This window comes from Ctenopharyngodon idella, chromosome 7 (genome assembly GCF_019924925.1).
Source record: "Ctenopharyngodon idella isolate HZGC_01 chromosome 7, HZGC01, whole genome shotgun sequence".
Taxonomy (NCBI): domain Eukaryota; kingdom Metazoa; phylum Chordata; class Actinopteri; order Cypriniformes; family Xenocyprididae; genus Ctenopharyngodon; species Ctenopharyngodon idella.
This window is the reverse complement of record NC_067226.1, coordinates 15,879,050-15,904,150: the sequence shown is the minus strand read 5'-3', so window position 1 is coordinate 15,904,150 and position 25,101 is coordinate 15,879,050. Positions and strand designations below refer to the sequence as shown.

Below are 25,101 nucleotides of genomic sequence, written 5' to 3'. Positions count from 1 at the left end.
CTTTTAGCAACAGAAATAACTGAATTATATTTGTAGCTCTTGCATCCCCCCAGAAAATCCACTTCAGACTCAGACTCACTTCAGAGCATAAATGCCCCACTGCCCCACTACCAGATGTGGTTATATTTTATTTTGGATTATATTAAGAATCATAAAACTATTTCTTACAGTAAGGCATTTTAATATATATGGAAAATCCGCACTGTACTTTGTTTTGCAATAAAAAATATATCTAAAAACCAGATAAATTTACTTTAAGAGCAACTTAAGTTTTTTTTTTTTTTTCTTTTTTTCCCTTCAGAGACTATCATCTAGTATTAACATGTTACCAAGTACTGGAAAGCAATGTGTTGATGGAAGTTATCACAAATCAAAGTGTTGAACATCAAGCAAGATCTACCCAAGGATTAATGTGATTACCAGTCAATAACAATTTTAGCAAGCTGAAACCCCACATCCAGGTCTCATTAGTGTAGCTGTTAGCACGGACAGACCTGTTTATTTTTAGCTGAGGGGCAAGGCAAGGCAAAGGTGCAGGGGGCAGCGTGCAGAGACTATTGATTAGAACCGTGTGCTCGTATGTTGGATCTGACCTTGTTTAATGACAGAGTAGAGGTGATGAGTACTAGCACAGCTGTGGCATGCTGTCGGCCATCTTTCAGCACTCCTACCTATAACATCACACAGACATAAAGAGTCAGTGGGACTGAGAGCTCCATGCAGCCCCATGTGCTTGTGGGCAGGTTCTCTTTTTGTATGCATAAAGCTTTGAATTAACACCCCAGATTTTAACCTTGCTTTGCAGAAGACAAAGCAACATGACAAATGGACTTGGGTCCATACCAAAAGCTGTAGTGGGAAAGCATCCTACAAGCCAGCACTTGCATTTAGATTGGAAATTAGATCATCACACGGAGCAAATGTCTAAAATGTCTAATTTTGCATCCTATTATTTGGCAATAACAGCAGTCATAGCCTTAACTGCATTCACCATGTGACTGAACAGCTACATTAGCGGTGTTACTAATAACCATCCATTAGATACATATTAGTGAGTTGTAAATAAAGCTGTTAAGTATAAAAGGCAAAGATATGAAACAAAGACACTGGTGATAGATGACTTCAGGAAAAAAAAAAAAAAAAACCTTCAGGGAGTCTGGATAGGGAGAGGAGGTGCGCGCACACACACACACACACACACACACACACACACACACACACACACACACACACACACACACACACACACACACACACGTTTGTTTTTGTGAATTGTGGGGACATTCCATAGGCGTAATGGTTTTTATACTGTACAAACCATATTTTCTATCGCCCTACACTACCCCTACCCCTAAACCTACCCATCACAGGAAACTGTGCACATTTTTACTTTCTCAAAAAAAAACTCATTCTGTATGATCTATAAGCCTTTTGAAAAATGGGGACATGGGGTAATGTCCTCATAAGTCACCCTCTCCTTGTAATACCTATGTCATACCCATGTCTTTATACAAATTTGTGTCCTGATATGTCTCAAAAATGCACACGCACACACACATTTAGTGAACACATACCAAAACATCATAATCGTTATCTTTTCCATTTAGTTTTGGAAAGTATTCTTGTGACCCTCAACTTGAAATATTCAGAATGTGGGAATATTTTCATAGCTCCCCCTGAAAAGTAAGAATGGTCAGGCCAAGATCAACAGGACACAAGTATATCACATTTAGCTTGTGAGGGGAGATGGTGGGAGAACACACTTTGTTTTCCTTCCTCTCTAAATTTATATCTGTCTTGAAAATGAATCTGTATAAGGTCACACTCCAATCAGGATTCCCACAGCATTCCTGTCTAAATGTAAACTGAGAAAGCTATCAGCCTCAGCCAATGTGTGCCTTATTGAAATAAATGAGACTTCATTAGGAGAGCAAAATAGATGGCATTGCACATTGAAATTGTCTCACTGATTCCTCACCAGCACATGCGAAGATGGGGGTTGCTGTATGTTCTCCTGATCCTCATAAAAGACGAGGCAGATGTTGTGTTGAAAATTTCCTTTTACAATAAATGATTGCTTCCTCTGCTTTGACTTAATAGAGGGGTAGATTCCTCCAAAAATTCAAAACAGAGGGTCTGTTCTACCGGATTCTGTCGGAAATCTGCAGATAGATGCGCACGCGTCCAGATGCCTCCTGGTTGTAGCTAGCGTGGCGAAATCCAAAAAAGAAATGTGTTAGCAATTGAAGCCAATGCCTCATATCTCTCTGTACTGACATTTTTATTCGTTTTTAACATGCGTGAAAGGAGATGAGACGGTTAAAGAGATTGACCCTGAAACAATGGGCAAACAACAGTCAAACAGGGTTGTTTTGAATTATAGATGTGCATGAGGTGAAAAAAAAAATGAGGAGCGTAACGATGATAGAATGAAAGAGGTTTAAATGTGAGCCAAATAAAAGACAGAAGGCCTGCCTGCACACATCTGGACAGAGCAGCACGTGTTGGTTTTAGCAGAACCTCATACATCAATGAGCCATTTCAGCACATTGACTTAAAGGTTATTGGCTTTGGATGTTATAGTGAGGGCATTCATTTTCGGGAGAAGACATCTGCTTGGCTTTGGCTGCGGTGTAAAGCTGCTCCTGCCTCTCTGCCTACAGTAATGGGACGTTCACACCAAGGACGATAACTATAACTATAAAATTTTAATAATCATTCTAATTCTATGACAATAGGGAAGTCCACACCACAACTACAATGATAACGACATTATTATCATCACTTTCTAAATGATTTTTTTCCAGATGATGAACGATAAAAAAACATTGAGAGCCATTCAGATTCCACTTGGCTTTAAAGAGCTTGAGCATATAAAGCAGCAGGCGACATGTAAACATTGCATATAGTAGAAAGAATGTTATCATCTGTTAGTGTAGACCTGGATTGTCCAATCCTGCTCCTGGAGGACCACTGTTCTGCAGAGTTTAGCTTCAACCCCAATTAAACACACATAAACCAGCTAATCAAAGTCTTACTAGGCGTACTATAAAAAATGCAGGTGTGTTGAGGCAAGTTGGAGCTTAATTCTGCAGAACAGTGGCTCTCCAGGAGCAGGTTTGGACACCTCTGGTGTAGATGCTAATATTGTTATAGTTACCATTTTTGTTATATACGGACCTTAATTTTACTGGAGGAGGGGACCCCTGGGTGTGAAGGTTACTACAAGAGATTGCAATTACCTTCTCTGATTATTATACTGTAGTTCCTAAGCACAGAGACGACATGAGGGTTTTCAGTCTGTACGTGAGCTCTATTGTGTTTGGCCTTCGCTGCTGTTGTCATGGAGCCTTGAGATTGTGCGTGTCTAAAGGAACCGTTTTTGTGTCTGGCATGCATCTGGCGTGAGTGAGCATTATAAAACGGCTTTCTCACATGACAAAAAAAAGGGACAGTTTTAGCTTGTTAGTCGAATGTGCTCGCAATATGTGTGCGTGTGAGCCAAAAAGACTTTGAGACCTTTTCAAAAGAGCACAAGCAGAGCTGTGCAAAGGAGAGTGTAACAGTGTGCAGTCATCGATTCCCATTTTTAGAAGTGGCTGTGCTCTTTCCGAACTGAATGGTCACGAAAACACATACTTCTCTTAGTCGGTGTGTGACTCTGTGTCCGTTTGACTCCTAAAGCTCATCTTTCACTTGCAGAGTCTTTAGAGAAAGTTCACGTCTGGAGTAATTTCGTCAATGATCCGCAAAGACCTGTCTGGATAGCAGAGGGGTCAGGTAGTATGGTGTATCATGCAGTACTGAGAAGCACCTGTATTCAGTATTCAGGTCACTCTGCAAACTCTAACTGAATGTACAAGAAGAGAAAAAATACACTTTGATCCTGAGGACATGATGATGTGCTTTATGAAGCTGGTTATCTGTGCATCTGTTTACTAGACAGACTTTGTTTTCTTCATTTATGCTCCTTTTCAAGGTTATCGTATATTAAAAGTGGCTTAAGAACTATTGATTTGAAACCATTTTTGTAAACTGAAACAAAATAACTAAAATTAAACAGTGTTTGAAAAAACGAACAAAAATAAGTAATGTCATAGGCTTCTTTCCACTCCACTTTTAGACAGTCACTCGCAAACTTCCCTAAGCAACGTAGAGCGTTCATCACGTGGCAAAATAATTTGACCCACTTGTGTCTGTGTGGGAGAAGACATCCTACCTGCAGATGGCGATGTGACGTGAGATGCCATATACTGAGTGTGCCCAAGGGGTCAAGGTTTGGCCTCATTAGTACCCTCCTGGTAGATGTCATAGGCTGCGTTCCACTCCACTTTTAGACAGTCACTCGCAAACTTCCCTAAGCACTTCCCCTCGGGGAAATCCCTGCCGCCATTTTGAAGTGCGTTCCACTTCGTGAAGTGGACGAGGCAAGTTTATGTGGACAGACCCTCGCTCCTTTGATTTTGACCGAGTGAGCGAGTCTACTTCATATGTACACTTCAGGCAGCTCCATATACCACAATGCAACACGATTGTGACGTCACCGCATATCACGTTTAATTTACCCCACCACAAACAACTCTATGATATATTATTATTATTATTTTTTTTTTAATATTTAAAACAACCCAAACACACCTATATGCATATAGAATGCTGCATTAAACAATTTCTTAAGGAAAAAAAAAAAAAAAAAAAAAAAGATAATAAATCAACTCCATAGTGGATTCCAAGTGATCAAGGGCTTAGGACGTTCCAATTCAGCCCATTGCAAAGGTTCCGCCAGTAGTGCCACTCGTGCAATGTAAGCAATGATGTACATCCGAGTCAACAAGACTGAGGGAAGTTAGCGAGGGAAGGGCATTGAAAAAAACGAACTGGAACACAGCCTTTATAGCATCATCTTTACCCCAAAGCTTCATTGACAGCCATTCAGAATTATTCTTGTATTCAGAATACTTTTTTTTTTTTTTTTTTTTTTTTTTTTTCAAGTAACATATAAAAGGAGAAACAGATATTATATCTTCAGAAGCTCTAGAGCGATTAGTCACATGGCATTTTGTGATTTGATTCCTCTTGCCATTTAAAAGTTGTGATTCTGATGCGACTGGTTTTTGGTTTTTGAAATGCTAAAATTAAACCCATCTAAAACTTTGCCAATGTCATGACAAGTCAGTGTCTGTCTTGTTTTCTGTGCACACGAATCGCAAGTGGCAGATAAAACTTTGCCAATGTCATGACAAGTCAGTGTCTGTCTTGTTTTCCGTGCACACAAATCGCAAGTGGCAGATGTGATACAGTACACTGTAATTCTTGTGTGAATACAAATCCGAGTTTGTTTCCACAGAGATCTTGTTTATTTTATATGTACACCTAAGCTTTTGTTTTGTTGATTGAGAAATTGATGTAACTATAATTACTACAAACACTGAAGCCAACGTTTTTTTAAAACTAAACAAATGTGAGGCTAACATAAAACACAGGCTAAGCTGTAAATAACAAAAGCATTGCTGAAATCATCTAAAACTATTGGTAACACTTCAGAATAGGGAACACATATAATTAACTACGACTTTTCTCTCAATTAACTCCTAATTTACTGCTTATTAATAGTTAGTAAGGTAGTTGTTAAGTTAAGGTATTGGGTAGGTTTAAGAATGTAGAATATTATGGAAGTAAAATAATGCCATATGTTTTTGAAACAAAAAGCATCTTGAATTGCACTACTTGAAAAAAATATGCATTGCATTAACTGGCTTACATTTTAATTCATTGTATTTTTAGGGCTTGCATTTTTATGGCCTGAAATTCAACATAGTTATTTATTTAAGCTGTGAATATTTCAATACAGTTCACACATATTTTCATTGTTAAAAATTCAATGATCCATATTCACCTCTCAGATTTCACTTCCAAAATATTCATTCTGTTTAAAAATACAACCTATATACATCATACTCTAGGATTCCCCTGTCGTCGGGACATATGGAACGCTTAACTTTATCTTTATAGATTAAATACAGTGATATAAAAGACCACCAAAAAGACCACCAAACTTCAGCCCATAAAAATGCAAGCCCTAAAAATACAATGAATTAAAATGTAAGCACAGTTAATACAATGCATATTTTTTTCAAGTACTGCAATTCAAGATGCTTTTGGTTTCAAAAACATATGGCATTATTTTACATCCATAGAATATGGTCATGCAGTATAAGGCATTAATATGTGCTTAATAAGTACTAATAAATAGCCAATATTCTATAATATGCATGCTAATAAGCAACTAGTAAAAATACCCTAAAATAAAGTGTTACCAAACTATTTTTTTCAAAAATAAAGGTACTATATATTTTTTTTTTCTGAAACACAACATCCATGTTGTTATGCAGTCAATAATACATTAAAATGAAAATTCAGCTTTACATTCTCTGCATGTAAATATGTATATCGAATGTCAAATCTTGATGTTGTCCTTGATTTACAATGCAGTGCAGCATTCCAAATCTCAATGCTTGCTATTGCCTTTTATGAAGTTAATAAGGTCATCATATGATAACTGCTGTGTTTATGCTGATGATAGCCAGACCACTTACTGTAAGCTTTGTTGTGCCATGGATGAGTGCAGGTATGTTTTAAAGAGCTATGCACTTCAGTGGAGTAGGCTAAAAGAATTGATTTTAAATCTTTTCATTTTGTGAAAAACTGATACAAAAGCATCATCTTGAGTTTTTTTCTTTTTTTCTTTTCCTTTTTCGTCTTGGCACTAGAATAGACCTTATTCAGAGCAGCACCATGACAGATATGAAAGTGAGGCTGTGAAATTCAGCAAGGTTTTCCTTTTTTTCCATGCGTATGTGTGCACACAATGTTGTTTGCATGCTATAAATCTCTTTTTTTTTATTTTGATTGATCTCATCTTAGCAAAAACAGGAGAGTATTGTAACGGAATGAGTTGTAAGAAATTAGTAATTATATACATGAGTGAAATCATCCTCCTGAGGTGACAGCACATGCTGTACTTCTCTGTGTGAAACTAAAAAAAAAAAGATTTACAGGATTGAAAAGATAAGGTAATAAAGTCTGTTTTTAAATTCACATTTGTGTTAATGAATGTGAAATGGCAGGTGTGAAAATGGTGTCATCTGATCTGAATTAGCAGAAATGTCTAAATTTGTGTCAATTACAAAAGTGCTGTTGTTACAGCCTACTCCACCATAACTGAGTTGTAACAATAATAGAAATCAGACACTAATAGAAAAATAGGAAAAGTTTAGGACGGTACAGTGTTAGAGACATAAGAAAACACAGATTTTGAACCAGGTGTGGTTTTCCCTACAGTCAACATTTGTTGTTTTTATGCATGCTATAGAAATAAATGTGACTTGACTTGAAACAGTAAATGCATTTGGTGGTTTCGGTAAGATTGGTCAGCTGAGTGACATGACATGTAGGAAGGAGGTGGCTGTGTATGATGTATGAGAGTAAAAGAAAGAGACAGGAGAAGTGTGTAGAGGAGTAATATCAGCCTCCACTCACTAACCTCAGTGCCTTTTGAACCCATTTCACCACTAGAGAGGTCAGCGCACATGCTGAAGAATCCAGTGATGACAGCATAAAGTGACAGCAATGAAATTGGAAAGAGTGGTTGACCTTTCATTGACACGCAGAAAAAAAGTATGGGGATGGCAGACTGATAAGGCTTGATTTTTCTCAAGATGGGCTGCTGGGTCTTTTTCAAAGTCCTCTGCCAAAAAAAAAAAATGGTCCAATGGAGAATTCTTCACAGTCCCAGTTATACTGCAAAAGTAGATGGCATTTGCTGGCACACGCTTTTACTTTGGTCTGCAATGGGAGGGCCGTCAAAGGAATTTGTTGTCTGAGGATTGTTTGTAGTGCTTGGTGCTCTCAGCTGTCAAAATGAGTTGAGGTGAAAACTGTAAATATTAGTTTGCTGTATCTGACAGCTCAAAACATGCATTTCAATAACCAAGGAACCAGGCCATGTTTCTCTCACTCCAACCTTTGTATTCAAGCCCACTGATAGACAGCTGCACAATGTGGAAGCTCTTCCTCTCGTATACCACAGATGTAAGTGTATCTTTACCTGCCATATAGCAATGATGTAACATCACATTAGGTGGACCTGTCAGTGCTTGAGCAGGCCTTTCATATGACTGTTTGTGCCCTTAAAAATAACCCTACAGACACTGCTGTCAGCGTGAATGTTTCCTACACTTTAGGAATACTTAAAAAAAAATAGCTGACTGTTCTTAAGGATACTGATAGTTAAGCATTGGATACAACCACGGTGACATGAGATTTTTGAGAACGAGTACAAAATGGCGAGACCAGAGGAATCACTGTGGGAGTGAAACGGGTGACGTTTTAAAATGAGTGTTTCTTCCAGAAAGCCAGAAGTGCCCACAGGGAGGATTAATGGGAACAAAATGAAAGGCTCCTGTGTGCCAGACTCTCTGAAACCAAACTCTTTAAAACCAGACGGTGCACCACCCACCTGATTCTGAGCAGTTGTGCTGTTATTCTTGGAGAGAATTGCCTTTCTTTATTTTGGTTGAACCAGCTGAGCAATTTTAGAAGGCACAGGAAATATATTTTGGCCCTAGAATAGAGAAAAAATGGGGGGATTCTACGTAAGGGATAATGTACAGTCAGCAGGTCATTGCAAAATAAACCCCTTTGGGGTGATATAAGACCCCGCCTAGGTTTATTTTGTGTTAATGACTGGCTGACTGTACATTATCCTGCTAATTACATGGGTGCTTAACAAATAAATAAATACACCAACACAGGGCAGCCATGGCCTAATGGTTAGAGAGTTGTGCTGGGCGGTTTGACCAAAAATCTGTATATCATCTGTGTGTGTGTGTGTGTGTGTGTGTGTGTGTATGTATATATATATATATATATATATATATATATATATATATATATATATATATATATATATATATATATATAAATATAAATTAATAATATTAATAAGTAGGCTAATTTTTTACTGTGCAATTTTGTAATTTCAATGAAGACCTTACAGTGTTATTATTATTATTATTATTATTATTATTATTATTATTATTATTATTATTATTATTATCTCTATTAATTGAAGTACACTCGATTGTACAATAGTAGTTTCTGTTATTTCAAGTTATAACGAACTTTTATTTTGACAGGGTCATGAAGACGTTTGACTTCCTGTGTATATGATACGACAAATGTCAATAGTTTTCTCAAATTAAACAGTGAAATGTTCATAGAGTGACTCTAAGAGCAGCTCTGCACATGAAGTTGTTCATGTATAGTGAGTGAGACAGCAGATACTGAATTCATTGCGAGCGTCACGCGTGCTTCAGTATGTGTAGTAGTAGATGAAAATGCGCCGCTCATTCAAACAGACTTCTGATTTCAATAGCAGTCATTTTTAGCTTTAATATTCACAGACACTAGTCTGTATCGATATCTGATTCATTGTACAGCCCTACTTTTTGTGACATTCCGCTTTATACAGTAAGTTCTATTTGTGACTGGATTCCGTGATTTCATCCGTGTTTTCTGCATCGCGGAAATCATATAGCTCTACATGGTATTTGCAGTATTAAAGAGAGTTAGTTTTGGGAGTTATTTATTGGTGTGTTATAAAGTTGTTTCCATTAGTGTAAGAAGGGTATGCAGTTAATAGAAGTCCGCTCTCTATATACTCCTCATAGCGCTTCATGGCCATTGAATAGATGCAGCAGCTGTTCCAGCTACACACCGGTATGGCGTTTTTTTAAAAATACATATTGGTCTCAAAATTGAAACCGGTATATCGCCCAGCACTATTAAAGATTCAGACTGCTAGCCCGAAGGTTGCGGGTTCAATTCTGAATACCGGGAGGAAATGAATTCAGCAAGACACCTAACCCCCACGACTCACTACTCCTAATGTATGTGCACTAACTTGGAATACAGAGGACAAATTCTGACTATAGATTATACTTGGCCTTCACTTTTTTTCAGTGTGAAATATTGATTTGAAATTGAAAATTCTGTCATCATTTACTCACCCTTATGTCTTTTAAAACTGTATGACTTTGTCTTCTGTGGAATTTTTTTTTTTTTTTTTTTTGGACCAAAAACTGGTCATTGGTAATCAAAAAATGGTTACATTCTTCAAAAAATCTTCAAAGAAAGTCATGCAATGAAATGAGGGTGAGTAAATGATGACAGGATTTTCAATTTAGGGTGAACTTTTAAGTTGAAATTATTTTATTAGCTTACTTACAGACGTACTGACTGTGGAAACTAGTTTTACAGGCACATTTGTTGTTGTTGTTTTTATTCTCCACTGTGGTGCTGCAAAATCAGGAATGTATTAAACAGGACTGTAGTAAACACTGAATAAGGTGCGCCATTGTGGATGATCACATCAAATATAGAAAGGTAAAAGTATTCAGACTAGCAACAACGATATTGACATAATATTGTAATATGAGTAATATTGATATACCGTATGCGTTTTAATAAGTTAGCTAGCGTAATGTACCTTGCTGGGGAAAAGCATGTAGAAAAAATACTGTAAGATACTAGAAAATCATCAGGTCACTACAGGCGTTCCACCAGCATGGTTAGCTAACAGTGCAGAGAAATCCAGGCTGGAAATGTTGTGTAATTGTTATGTACTGAACCGTGCTCAAGTGGAAATGTAACTGGAACCATTCAGCCCATGGTGAAAACAATATATGTTTTCCCTAAAATGGTCAGTTATACAGTACTGCATTGGGCAACAGTCATTATTTGGGAATGATTCAACTGACCAATCAGAATCAAGTGTTCCTGAAAACCATGTAATATGGTTATATCCACAAACTCATTTTGCATGAGTCATGGACATACGGTTTAACGGTGGAAATGTGTGAATAATCACATCCTTTAACCTGAGCACGCAAGGTAAATAACAGCATTCTCCAGCTTTTTAAGGAGTTGCAGTAAACTAATGAAATTCCTCATCTGCCAAAAAGAAACAAGCATGAAGTTCAACCTGACTGTGAATTCAGCATGAATCAGAGACTGTTTTGCAATTTGAATAACCCATGAGCCAAAGTTAAGCAGGTCTGTTTCACCACAGCCAATCTTTACAAGTCTGATTTATGTAAATTGCTATATTGTGGTGCCACTGCAACATATTGGAATATGAAAAAAGGAATATTAAGCATTTATATTTGTTCCATAAAATACTCAATATTCAGTTCACTGCGTTTTGCCCTCTAATATATTTAAGGAATATCCTCATTACAGTAATAGGACTATGTTACATCATTTGCCTTTGTGTTTTATGGAATCGTTCCCTCCAACTACATCATTTTGCCCATACAAACAAACAAGCAAAGCGCGTAGTACCATTTCCTTTGAGATCTCCTTAGGCATCAACAAATCTGATCAAGTTTTCCAAATTCACCAAGAACAGGATAAAATATGCTTTCACTTTTCAAAGCTCTAGTTGCATAATCCTATTCTGTCTCTCCCCATTATTTTTTTTATTTAACATTGTGCCTCGGTCAGGGCACCGTTCAATGTGTGGGAGAAAAGAAGTGGCTACCTGGAAGCCTCTGGCATAAATGTGACACAATGTCTCCCTCAGACATACAATAATGCTAGTTAAAACAGATTCATTCTTCTCCTTCGAATGTAAGCCGGCAAACTGATTTAGTGCACTGACTGGAGAGAGAGAGAGAGATTAAGGGTCTGAAGAGAGTGGTGGACAAATCTCATTTAAAAATGGCAGTAAGGACATATATAATTCAAACCCATTACAGGGTGCGGCTCCATTGCTCAGCGTTAATTGAGACCTTTACATCTGATCCAGAAAGTGTTCCTGTTTAAATTCACACAAGAACGAACTCGTCTTGTATGCAAACATAATATAATTTATATACCTTCTATTAATATATTATTGTTCCTTCGTGGCAGGGTGCAATGTAATTTTGAATATATTTAATGTTTGTCAAAATACTCATCAGATACTTAATGGATGGTGTATTGCTTCACTAGTTTTTTAAAAACCATTTGATTAATCTGTCTCTTTTCTCCATTCTGTTTCTCTGTCAGAAACGGACTGACAGACACTACTTGTTTACAGCATTTCTGTCCTTGCGTGGCGGTCTGCTTGTGGTTGCATTGTCAGTAGGAGTTTTTCTTTAGCGGGTGTATTCAGCTGTGAAGAACATCTCTCTGAATCAGACTTTGAGTGAATTTCATCTCTTATTTGGCGCTCTCTTCTCTTATTTGTGTTTTCATTCTGATGCATGCTTACTATGCTAAATCAACTTATCACATTGATGTCAGTACACTTCCAATCAAACGTTTTGACACACCTACTATTTTTTATTAATATAGATTAATAGTATTTAATGAAAGTCGTTATGAATTATGAAATAACATCAAAAAAACATCAAAATAATCATATTTAGGATTTTTGACCTAAGTCCTCATTCATTTTAATACCACATTTCCAATTAAAGTTTTATTTTGTACAGAAATTCATATGCAGACCCCATGTTTTATTTGTTTAATTTGCTCTGACAATGGTTCTATAGCTGAATGTGGATGTGGGATTATGTCATTAGCTTTAACATCCACCAGTCATTTTTTCCAAGTCATTGCAGCTGTTTTTCAAACAAACTTTAGGGCAATTCCATATGGTCTAACTCTGCTAAAATCTTTCCACTAAGGGAAAATCACAGTCTTTGCACACAGTTCGAGATACAATAGCACTTGTCTTTCATCATTTGTTAAAAAGCCACAGTAATGTGTTTTTCTGCTGTCTAACAGTATAATAGAACTTGTCTGCTCGGCTTTAATGGTGCCCTCTATCCATAATCAAGCTGATCTTCCCAGTGCTCCTGATGAACATTAGATTTTAATTAGCTGTACTGCAATGATTTGTTCAGCTGATTAAAGTATCTTGCCTTCTCTTTGTGTAATAATCACTGTTCTATCTCTAAATGCCTCCCAAACATTAGGCCACTCTCTTTCTGTGCAATAGACCTGAAAGAGTTTGTGGGGCCTGATTGCTTTTCCATTGCGTTTAAAATGCAGGGCAGGAAAAAGGAAAGTTACCCTCGACCTCAGTTTCGTCATTCTCATTTTGGAGGTTAAATTCTGCTGAACGGCACCTGGACCCAGCATGTTTTATTTAGACACAAGCCATGATCTCTGGCAAAATTAATAGTCGTGTACAGTATGCACATGCATACACATCACCCTCACGTTCTCATTTACAGTCCGTACACCTTGAATTCTGGCATTTCAAATCCATTTTAACCCAAGCTTATTAAGACTCATACTCTTCTTTTCCAGAATTCAGAGTCAGGGAGTGTAGCACAGCTGGTATGTAAAAGGAAAGGGTACATTTATCATTGATAATGTACTTAAAAGATGATTCAGATGGGTTATTTTGTCAAGAAAGGTCTCTTTGTTAACAGTCAGCAGTGTAAAGCTATAATACTATGTGCAGTGTGAACCTAGGAAATATAGTCATTGCACTCCCATGGGAAAATGTGGAAGATACTGTACATCTTAATGATTAAATACACTGCCCGGCCAAAAAAAAAAAAAAACTGTAGGAAGACACATCATGGCCATATTCCAGGATGGCAATGTCAAGATTCACCAGGGTTAAAATTGTGAAAGAATGGTTCAGAGAGCATGGAGAATCATTTTCACACATGAATTGGCACCTTTGAGTCCAGATCTTAATTTCATTGAAAGTTTTTGGGATGTGCTGGAGTAGACTTTACAGAGTGCTCACCTCTTGCATTGTCAATACATGATCTTGATGGAAATAACATCACAACATTTATTTCCATCGAGAGGTGCATCATTTTTTGGTCAAGATCTTGTATTTACACTGAGGTTAAGGTCATTGCCAATTTATGTATGAAAATGATTCTTCATGCTCCCTCCTGACAATTCTTTCAGAATTTGAGCCTGATGAATCTTGACATTGCCATCCTAGAATGTGGCCATGATACATCTTAATACGTGGTTGTTTAAGAAATGAAAAGCTACACACTCCATCTTTTAGGGTTAAAAGAACCATTGCCAAACATATAACATGCTAGAAAAATAATAATCACTGTAATAATGATCCATCCATAGACTCTTAAGTATTTGCCTATTAAAATCCAAACAGTGGCTTTTTTTATTTTGGCCGGGGAGTGTATTTGCCAGTAATAATTCAATTCAAGTGCAGTACAACCATATGCTTTGTATGCAAACACAGAGACAGACTTTCAAGTTTTTAGAAATGCTAGTTTCATTTATTCTGTTCATATCCTGTGGCTGTGATTATTTGTTTTCTTGGTAGTTTTTCTACCAAGAAGGATCATGGAAGATCGCTTGTTTTGTCGTATAAGTCCTTGAAAGGAAGGAAAGCATCACCTTCCTCTAGAGAGCTGCACATTGACTTTTTCAGAATTTTTAATCAAGGTTAAGTAAGATGATTGTGATGATGTGCATTTTGATGAGTTCCCCCCATGGCGCACTCTGACATGACCTTGATCTCCAAAAGAACGGCCGCCTCCTCCTCACTAATCGCAATGCTGGAGAGCATCCAGGTGTGTTTTATAAAGTGAGTGTGATATATCTGTCATACTTACCCACACTCTGTGCCCTCAGATCAGTGGGTGGGAGATAGACGAATGCAAACTCTGATGGATGGAGGAGACCAGGCTGGTTAAATGGCTGAGGGAGTGTGTAAATATTTCAAATGTGGACTAAAGACAACAGCTGTCAAAAAAAAGTTGAAGGAAGATGAGAGGCGGTGATCAATGAGCAAAGTCAAATAATCAAACAATATGAGGCGCATCATAATTCACAGTTCTCAGTCAGACTATGCGTGTTCTCAGGAAAACTCGAGCGGCGGGCCAAAATCCTGAAAACCAAACACAAAAGATATTGGACCCCGAGGTCCCATTTGAAAGAGAACTGCATTCTCTGTGAATGCTTGCAAACTCTCCGTTCCTTCGTGTCAACAGTCGGGCAACTGGAGGTTCAGTCTGGTCAGCCTCCAATCAGGAAGTGGATGATATATGACTGCGAATTCCAGTGGTTTAAGTTAACACATTAATAACAGCCCAAACACTGCGGCTGGAAATGAGAGAGAGGAAAATCACCCTAACCAAAGACATATGGAAAATATTTTCTTTCCCCTTTAAATTATATGTCTCAGGGCTTCGGAGTCCAATTACCCTACATATTTAAACTGCTGTTTATATTTTAAACAAAAATAAAGCCCTAAAACTCTTGCCAAAGCCCTTTTCCTCTCGCATTTGTAAACTCCTCATTGTAGAAGAGCCAGCAGATGGAGACGGTGACATTTCTGTGTGAGACTTTGCGAGGCAGCTTTCAAAGTTTAATTATCAGTTGTAAAACATGCTCCAAGAACAGAGAATAAAAGAACTGAGTGCACATAATTTGGCAAGACAGGAAACCTCTAAATGCAAAGCACATATTGTAATGTGTAACGTTCAGCAACAGTCCAAAACAAGACTTTTTTGCATTTCTGATAAAACCCGAATCTGTTTTTAATCAGTGTAACCAATGTGGTCATTTCCAAAGTGAGGAGCTGACTGTGACGGTTAATTCTTTTGGCTTTTCCGTGCTTTAGTCTTCTTGACTTTCCTAGAGAATAGAAGATATTCAATAAGGGGTGTCCTCAATGTTTAATTTCATGCTCGAAGACTTCCAAATGTCTCTCCAACAGGATGGGGAGACAAGGGACAGATTGCAGTACGTTCTGACCTGTCCATGTTTAATTAATTTGGTGGCATTTTGTTCCCCCATAAAAGGATTTATTCATTCTCATTTGAAAAGGGCTGCTCTTCTCTTCTCTGTGTTGATTACTGCCAGTACCATTACTTGGCAAGTTAGTTACTATTAGGCTACTTGCTCATGTGAAATGATTGTTTTACACTGCCAACAATATTTTGGAGGCCTTTTAAAAAAACATTATCTTATTAAAATTAGTAATTTTGAATAATTAGCGGCACAAATACCATGGTTTTGTTGTTAGAACTATCTACTATCAAAATAAAGCACCTTATACATCTGTGGTGATTATTTCTCACCTCTTCTTGACCTTCTCCAATGTATCCAACAATTAAAATTACAAGACAATATGAAACATAATCTTTTGACCTATATTCAGATCACTGTATAAAAAAACCTTTAACTATTAACACATATTATTGACTGAAAACAATGTTTATGTTCCCCATTACCGTATTACTCCCTCTAAAGAAGGGGTTCTCAACCTTTTTGACTTAAGGCTCTGCTTTGTCCCAAACAATATTCAACGGCCCTCCCACATAAGCTGATATGTACCTCTGATAATTCTAAATAAAAACAAATAAAAACTCAAGAATATGATGTCAATTTAATGTTGTACATCTTTGTTGTGTGTGTGTGTGTGTGTGTGTGTGTGTGTGTGTTTAGCATTCTTAAGATTATGTATGTTAACATAACTAAATTTAAATAATTTTATCTATTTCCTTAATATTTATACTTTTTATAATTAATATTTTGTTTTTCATCTTGTAAATTTAGTTAGAATCATTTTGTTGTCTACTTATTGTAATTTCAAGAAAATAGCAAAATAAAAATGAATATAAAAGAAGGAAAAAATAAAACTGCCCCTTATAATAGCTATATTTTACCATCTATTCAACATTCTCTGAAGGTTAAGTGCCTCCTTTCTCTGACCATAAGTTAAAAAAAGAAAGAAGAAGAAGAAAAAAAAAAAGACTTCAATTTCAACCTCTATTGTCTACAAATCTATGATTTCCTGCTTGTTATGCAGAGCGAACATGAAAGATTAGCTGGATCTGAAATGCTCAGCAATTTTAGATTTGTTTTACATATTCTTGTTGAAAGAAATGGACCAAAACAAAGATCTGACTCATGTATTAAAATAGGATCAGTGACTCAAATGTTCTCTACAAGTCCTATTTCCTCTTAACTTCTCGATGATTCTTTATTCCCATATGTTCCCATCATCCCATATGCTTTCTTATTTCAAAACATATTTGCTTTTCTCAGTACTCACTTAAATAGTGATTAATAGACTTAAATATTTATGTGAACTGTACAGTGGGTCTTTCTTCCCAACAAACAATCTGTGGTGGTCTGCAGCCAGCCGAGAATCCATTTGTTACCACTGTGATTTCATGGCCACATCTGATGCCATGCTATTGAAAAGCTGTCAGTGTATCAAAGAAATGGCATAGCTACCTATAACAAAGAGCGAGCAGCATTCTATAAAAATAATAATAATAAAACCATGGCATGATCCTCATTTGATCCTTCTCTGATGATTATATTTATTTTATTTTACTCCTGAATAACATTAACATAAAAGGTGTTGTTGATGAATACACTATAATTCATTAATTGTTAACACTGAATAAAATATTCAGTTAATTATTTTCTGTCTTTTTCCACATCTCAGTTGTTTCAGATTTAAATCTCACTTTGTTTTCCTTTGACTAATTTTCTTTCTTTCTTTCTTTCTTTCTTTCTTTCTTTCTTTCTTTCTTTCTTTCTTTCTTTCTTTCTTTCTTTCTTTCTTTCTTTCTTTCTTTCTTTCTTTCTTTCTTTCTTTCTTCTTTCTTTCTTTCTTTCTTTCTTTCTTTCTTTCTTTCTTTCTTTCTTTCTTTCTTTCTTTCTTTCTTTCTTTCTTTCTTTCTTTCTTTCTTTCTTTCTTTCTTTCTTTCTTTCTTTCTTTCTTTCTTTCTTTCTTTCTTTCTTTCTTTCTTTCTTTCTTTCTTTCTTTCTTTCTTTCTTTCTTTCTTTCTTTCTTTCTTTCTTTCTTTCTTTCTTTCTTTCTTTCTTTCTTTCTTTCTTTCTTTCTTTCTTTCTTTCTTTCTTTCTTCTTTCTTTCTTTCTTTCTTTCTTTCTTTCTTTCTTTCTTTCTTTCTTTCTTTCTTTCTTTCTTTCTTTCTTTCTTTCTTTCTTTCTTTCTTTCTTTCTTTCTTTCTTTCTTTCTTTCTTTCTTTCTTTCTTTCTTTCTTTCTTTCTTTCTTTCTTTCTTTCTTTCTTTCTTTCTTTCTTTCTTTCTTTCTTTCTTTCTTTCTTTCTTTCTTTCTTTCTTTCTTTCTTTCTGTTTTTTGTTTTGGCTACTAAATAAACAGCACTACAACCAGGTCTAGGAGTGGAAGAGGAGTGAGTCACTGAAAAGGGAGCACCATATTCTAAGGCGCCTGTCCAGGATTGATTTAGGGAATAGAAATGACAGGGGAATTCAGTTGACCTTCATGTTACCAAGAAAGAGCAATAATCTTCAGGATGTCTCTCCAGTGGTTCCTGGGCAGAGGGGCACATTTCAAGATTCAAGGCACTACTGTCAAGAGGAGTTGATGCAGGACAGGTCAAGGGCATCAGGGCTAGTGGAGGGCCCCTCTGCACCAGAGGACAAAACAATTGGTCCCAACTCTGAAAAAGAATTTGACTGTTTTTCACCTTGTTAGGGAGGTTGAGAATTGAACACCCTCATGGGGTTAAGAGTGAACAGTCACTGGAGCCACAGTATATGATCCATCTGCCAAAAGTTGCTTCAAGCATCCAACTAACATCAATCCATTCCATTGATCTCTGCAACTAATTGTGTTGAAGAGGTAGCTGAACAGCTCAATCATTTAAATAGTTTTGCAGCATATTTATATTGCCATTTACGCCATCTCAAATGTTTTTTTTTGGTCAAAAGTTGAGTTAGGACTAAACGTCTCTTAGGAAACATCACAACCAATCCTTGTTGTACCCATGTGCTTGTAAAATATACAGTTCCATTCAAAAGTTTTTTTTTTTTTTTTTTTTTTATTCATTTATTTTTTTTTTAAAAATTGATCAGAAGTGATGGTGATGGCATTTATAATGTTGCAAAGGATTTCTATTTCAAATAAATGCTGTTCTTTTGAGCATTCTATTAATCCTAATCAAAATAAAATAAAATAAAAATAATATAAAATAAAAATTATCACAGTTTCCATAAAAATATTACGCAGCACAACTGTCTTAAACATTGATAATAATAAGAAATGTTACTTTAAAAGATCATGTGTCGCTGAAGACTGGGGTAATGGCTGCTGAAAAGTCATTATTGTGAAATATATTAAAATTGTTATTTTAAAGTTATTTCAAATTGTGATAATATTTCACAAATTTAGTTTTTGATGTATTTTTGATCAAATGAATGCAGCCTTGGTTCGCTTCTTTCAAAAATATTTTAAGAAATCTTACCGACCCCTAAGCTTTTAAATGGTTATGTTTGCTCTGGAATTTAGTAATTTCTACCAAAAATTCTAGCGCTTTAAAATGCGAGCTATGCAACGCAACAAATGAAAGCAGTGACACAAAGGTGAGTGAATGGTGACAGAATTTTCAGAAAATTTAAATTTCTGTATTTATACACATTTAACTGATGAAATACACAATGCAAACATTTTCCCTGATGAAAAGGTATGAGGAATGCATTTTATTTTTTATTCAGGGTGAGGGCATATCCCATTTATTCTACACTCGTAGTACACAATGACTTACCTTTTATATATATATATATATATATATATAATGATTGTGTTAACATTGCAGTTTTGTATACGGTTGATGGACTTTTTTTGTCTATTTTCACATTATTCTCAGCCCTGCATATCCCCTTGTTGTGTTTAAACGTGTGACCTTGTCACAGTGAGAAGACCGTCTGGCAGCTGACCTTACGCTAGACCAAACAAAAGCGCAGATACCATTGCTGTTTTTCTTTCGCTCAGTTAAGCTCACATCAGGCGGATACTGACGTTCAAACGCTCTGCTCGCCACAGCAGGGGGGCGGAAGGGGAATCGGTCCCTCAGCTACACATTAAGCATGCAATACACACACACATACTTATTAGAAGCAGCACAACACCGACATCTCATTCTTTCACACCCATCAACCATCTCTGACCTGCTATGCTGTCAGGAGAGCTTGAGAAAACAGCTTTTTCAAATGGAAAGCGCAGACAGATGGAACAGTTTTCAGAGTCTCACGCCACACTTATATGCAACAACACTGTCCTCGAAAAACCCTCTTAAATCAAACGATTCCCTCAAACACACGCTCCTCCTCCACACTCCTTGTACTGTGTCTTCTTAAGGCATCCCAGCAGCCATATCAGTGTGGGAAGAATTAACGCTCTCTGTGGGCTTTTCTGGCTGCTAAGCGGAGGCCGTGGGTTGCGCGGAGAGGGGCTGCCGTATCTGCCACACATGCAGAGGCCAGATGTTTTCTAAGAGCTTGCTTTTCCCAACCTCCAGCCAGAGAGCTTGGCCTGCTCCCCCACAAATACGAAGCTCCCTCTGTCTCTCTCCCTTTGTCTTTCTCTCTGTCCACGGCATGTGCTCATATGTACTGCTCCCTTGTGTGCTCCAAAAGGCACACACTCTTTACTGCTGACACGGCCCCCAAAACAGCCCCAGTAACTTTTCATTGACCTGGAGCACCACGTCTCTCTATTCTTTTTCCTTTTTCTTCCTTCCTTTTTTTTTTTTTTTTTAAATTTTTCAAGTACAAAAGCTCTTTGTCTGTGCTTCACTTGTGGGTCGGTCGGTCTGTCTATCTATCGTAACATATCGTTTTATCTGTCTGTCTATCTGTCTGTCTGTTGTTCTATCTATCATTCTATCTATTGTTCTATCTATCTATCTATCTATCTGTCTGTCTGTCTGTCTGTCTGTTGTTCTATCTATCATTCTATCTATTGTTCTATCTATCTATCTATCTGTCTGTCTGTCTATCTGTCATTCTATCTATCTATCTACCTAGCGTTATAGCATTCTGTTTTTCTATCTATCACTCTATCTACTGTATATCTCTCTATCGTTCTGTCGTTCTGTCATTCTATCTATTCTATCTACCTATCTATTGCTCTATCGTTCTATCATTCTATCTATCTATATATCATTCTATCACTCTATCTGTATCTCTCTATCATTCTATCTGTTGTTTTATCGTTCTATCATTCTGTCTGTCTGCTTACACTTTTTTTTTTTTTTTTTTAAACTGTCAAAAAAGAAAGAAAGAAAGCTGTCAAGCCACTATTAACAATGTGTTTGCTTATATAGTAATAGTTATTTCAGTTTAATTTTCTCTTTCTTCAGTTTGGTTGGAGATTTGTGTCGCTTAATTCAACTTCATATATTGATTTGGAATTTAAAAGGCATTAGTTTTGCGTAACACACAATCCTAATTCAGTGCAAACTGCACATTAGGCAAGTGTGATACTGCTGTTAGGCAAAAGTTCAATACAAACAAAAAAGTTGTTATTGAGAAATTTACATTTCAGAAAAAAATGGGCAAATAGTTTTTATAATTATTCAAATAAATAGTTCCAAAAGACGTGAAGGTATCGAGTTTTCTAAACTAAATGTGGTCTAAGTACATAAACACAGAACATTCTTATTTAAAGAGAATCAGTTGCAAACAATACCGAGATGAAATGTTCAGTATATGTGCATATTAGGTTAAGTGAACAGTATATGTGCATATTAGGTTAACTGAACCACAGCTAGTTTTCCAGCCAAGATGGGCTAGTTTTCCAGCCAAAATCTGTTTCCCACAACCCTCCCACCCTGTGCTCTTTTCTCCATCTAGCTCCTCTCCATGTAACAGTGTGTATTCTTTTTTTTTTTGTGTGTGTGTTCTTGTGATGGTTAAATGTTACATATTAGAAATTAAAAGACTCAACTGACCAAAGTATTCAAATGATGAGCCCTGACCTCATTAACATTTCCAGGAAGAGCAGAGCAATGACCTTGTTAACATTTCTGGTGTAATTAATTAATCCACACGAGTGCTGAATCTTTGCCGATTCCTGCCAGCATATAGTCCACTCGGCCACAGAGTGAGTGATGTATTAAGGGTGGAAGAGAGGCAGACCGCTGTCAAATTCTCCGGTCACCCGCATGGGGCATGGGTGACAGCAGTTGGCTAAAAGCTTAATGGAGGAAATTTTAATTGTGCGCATTTATTATAATATTTATTTATTTCACTATGATTCATTTTGAAGGGCTGGAAAAAGCTTCCTCTAAATTCTGCACCTGCAGACATAAAATGGCTTTTGGAAGCTGTTTCTCATCGTTCTTTGCGACAAAGGTTATATTATACACATGCGATAGATTGTGTGCACCACGCATCATTCTCTTAGTATTCAGGGTTAAAGAGTCTCTGAGTGCTGAATATGATGAATCATTATGTCTTCAGCATGCCACAGTGGTCAAGTTGTTTGTTCAAGGCTTTTTTCTTTTTTTCTCTAGAGCTAACACCAGCACTCTACAAAGAGGAGAGGATAGAGAGAGACCTAAGGCTGTCGGGCTATCACAGTCTTACACATTGCTGCTCTCATGCACTGAATGCAAATTGGATCAGGTAATTGGGAGGCAGCTTGAGAGGGCTGCTTCAGATCTCCCTAGCGACAAGCTCTGCTCACAATCATGATTGGGCCCAGATGGACTGTGAAGCACTTACTATGCTTCCCACTTCACATAACTGTCTATACGCCCGAGCACAGGCCAGCCTTGCATAGTTATTTTAATGTCACGTCCCGTACATGTACATGGTCACCAGGGGTCTCGTTTGACTGTGAGAAGTATATGCATGTGCATAAATACATGCAAAACAGACTGTGAGAAGTGCATACAGCAGTTCACACATTAGTGTAGTTATTGTTAACTATTGAAAACTATTGAAATTCTTATCATTAACTAAAAAAAGCTAAAATGAAATATAAACATTTGACAAAAAACTTTTCCTCAGCAACAAATTGAAATAAAATACCCCCCTCCCCAGATGATGTCATCGTCCATTGCAATGTTTCACTGTAGAAATCGTCAGATGCTAATTTGTTAGACATCGCCCAACCCTACGATTAATTCAAAATCCTTAATGCTTTTAAATAATTAAACTCAAATAAATTACTGAAGCACGTGAAATTGCATCATTAGCTTAATTTACATCTTGATGAGGATTGCAATCAAGGTAAAGACAACTGCGGTGATGTACAGGAGTTTTTTTTTTTTTTTTATGTACAGGAGTCATACAGTGAGTACGCGTGAGTCCGTTATATTGATGCGCAAAACAAATAGTGTATATGCACTCTCGATGCACTGATCGCACGATGTATTTATGCACAGACACATTTCAGTACATTCACACTTTCAGGATAATGTTTTGATTTGTCATCTACGTTTCTGTTTTTAGTAATTCTGAATGGATCCATGTACTGTAGCAGCAGGTGTAAGCAGTGAAGTCAAGGCGATTTGTTTTAGGGTTTATTTTTTGGTATCTCCATGTGGTCCTGTTCGGTATCGCAACTTGACTTGTCTAAAATGTATACAAGTATACATGCTATACACTGAATTCTGAGCACAAAAGTGTGTTATTTATCGTGATTAAAAAATGTAATCTATTGACAGCACTAAAATAAACCTAAAATAACTGTCACACAAACATTGTGACATTGAAATTTATTGAAGAGAGATGAGAACTTTCTCATTATGCATATCTATACTTTATGGAATCTTGTTTCTGCAACGGAATAAAAAAATAAAAAAAGGTATTTGCGACTTTTTATCTCATAATTACAACTTTTTTTTCTCGCAATTCTGACTTTTTTCTCAGAATTGCATGATATAAAGTCGCAATTGCGAGTTATAAAGTCAGAATTCCGAGATATAAACTGCCAACTGCAAGTTATAAAGTCAGAATTGCGTGATATAAAGTTGCAGTTGCAAGTTATAAAGTCACAAAATTCTGAGAAAAATGTCAATCTTTTTTTGCATCAGAATTGTACTTTATATCTCGCAATTCGCAATTAAAAATTGCGATTGTGAGGGGGAAAAAAAAGTCAGAATTGCGAGTTTATATCTTGTAATTCTGACTTTATTTCTCACAATGACGAGTTTATATCTCGCAATACTGACTTTATAACTCGCAATTGTGACTTTATATCATACAATTGTGAGAAAATAGTCAGAATTGCAAGATGTAAACTCGCAATTGTGAGAAAAAAAAAATCAGAATTGCGACAATTTTTACTTTTTTTTTTTTTTTGCGCAATTCTGATGTTTTCCCTCGCAATTGCGAATTTATATCGTGAGTTTATTACTTTTCTTCTTCTTCTTCTTCTTCTTATTATTATTATTATTATTATTATTATTATTATTTATTTTTTTTTTTTGGTGGAAACAAGCTTCCATAATACTTCTACTAGTGCAGGAATTTTCCAAACTAGGCATTTGAATAGTATGTTTCAAAAATGTTCTAATTTTTTTTTGTTTAAAAAGCTAATTACAGCAATTGGCATTTTTATATGTAATCAACCATGTTGTACTACGTTATCAAATATTTTTTTCATAAAAAAAAAAAAAAAAAAAAAAAAAAACAATTGTTAGACTTACCCAGCAAGCACAATGATGTTTTTATAATTTATAAATCAAGCAGAACTTTCTTTTTCTTTTTCTTTTTTTTTTTTTTAACTCTTCTTTGCATAAAATGTGTATTAAACATATAATGTGATTGTATTACATATAAAAGCCATATATAATTAATTTCTGTATGGAAACTACATAAATGAAATAGAGTTACATCTAAAAATGGTTTTATCCAAATATAAATAATAGCTCACATCCCTGCAAAAGGTTATTTTGTTGACAATGAGAAGTGTATGCCAAGTGTACGCAAAACCTCACAGATTATATTAGCATAGCATATTCATAATGTAAGCTTAAAAGATATTTCACACCAAAAATCAAGATTTACAATTAGATAAGAGAGTAGATGTAGTCAAAATAAAGCCCTTGAACTTTAACTTTAGCGGTCCACCTAAAATGTTTTTCACTTGCTACATCACTCATGTGTCTTCATTTGACTAAACGGCTGCAAATTGCATTCTAGGGTAAACAGCACTGATAAATTGAAGCCATTGTATAAACAGCTGCGGCTATAATGCGAGTTGTTGTGCTGAGCAGATCCTCATACGGTGATCGATTTAGACAAAGACAATTCAA

The 25,101-nt window shown here is 36.2% G+C and overlaps 1 long non-coding RNA gene across 1 annotated transcript in view; it reads left to right on the top strand.

Annotated features, from left to right (window-relative positions):
* LOC127515721 (uncharacterized) overlaps window positions 1-23,542 on the top strand; it is a 60,611-nt gene extending 37,069 nt beyond the window's left edge. The window contains exon 4 of the long non-coding RNA XR_007930854.1: window positions 22,351-23,542. This is a non-coding gene — a long non-coding RNA (uncharacterized LOC127515721). The remainder of the gene's footprint in view (window positions 1-22,350) is intronic.
* The last annotated feature ends 1,559 nt before the right edge of the window (window positions 23,543-25,101 follow it).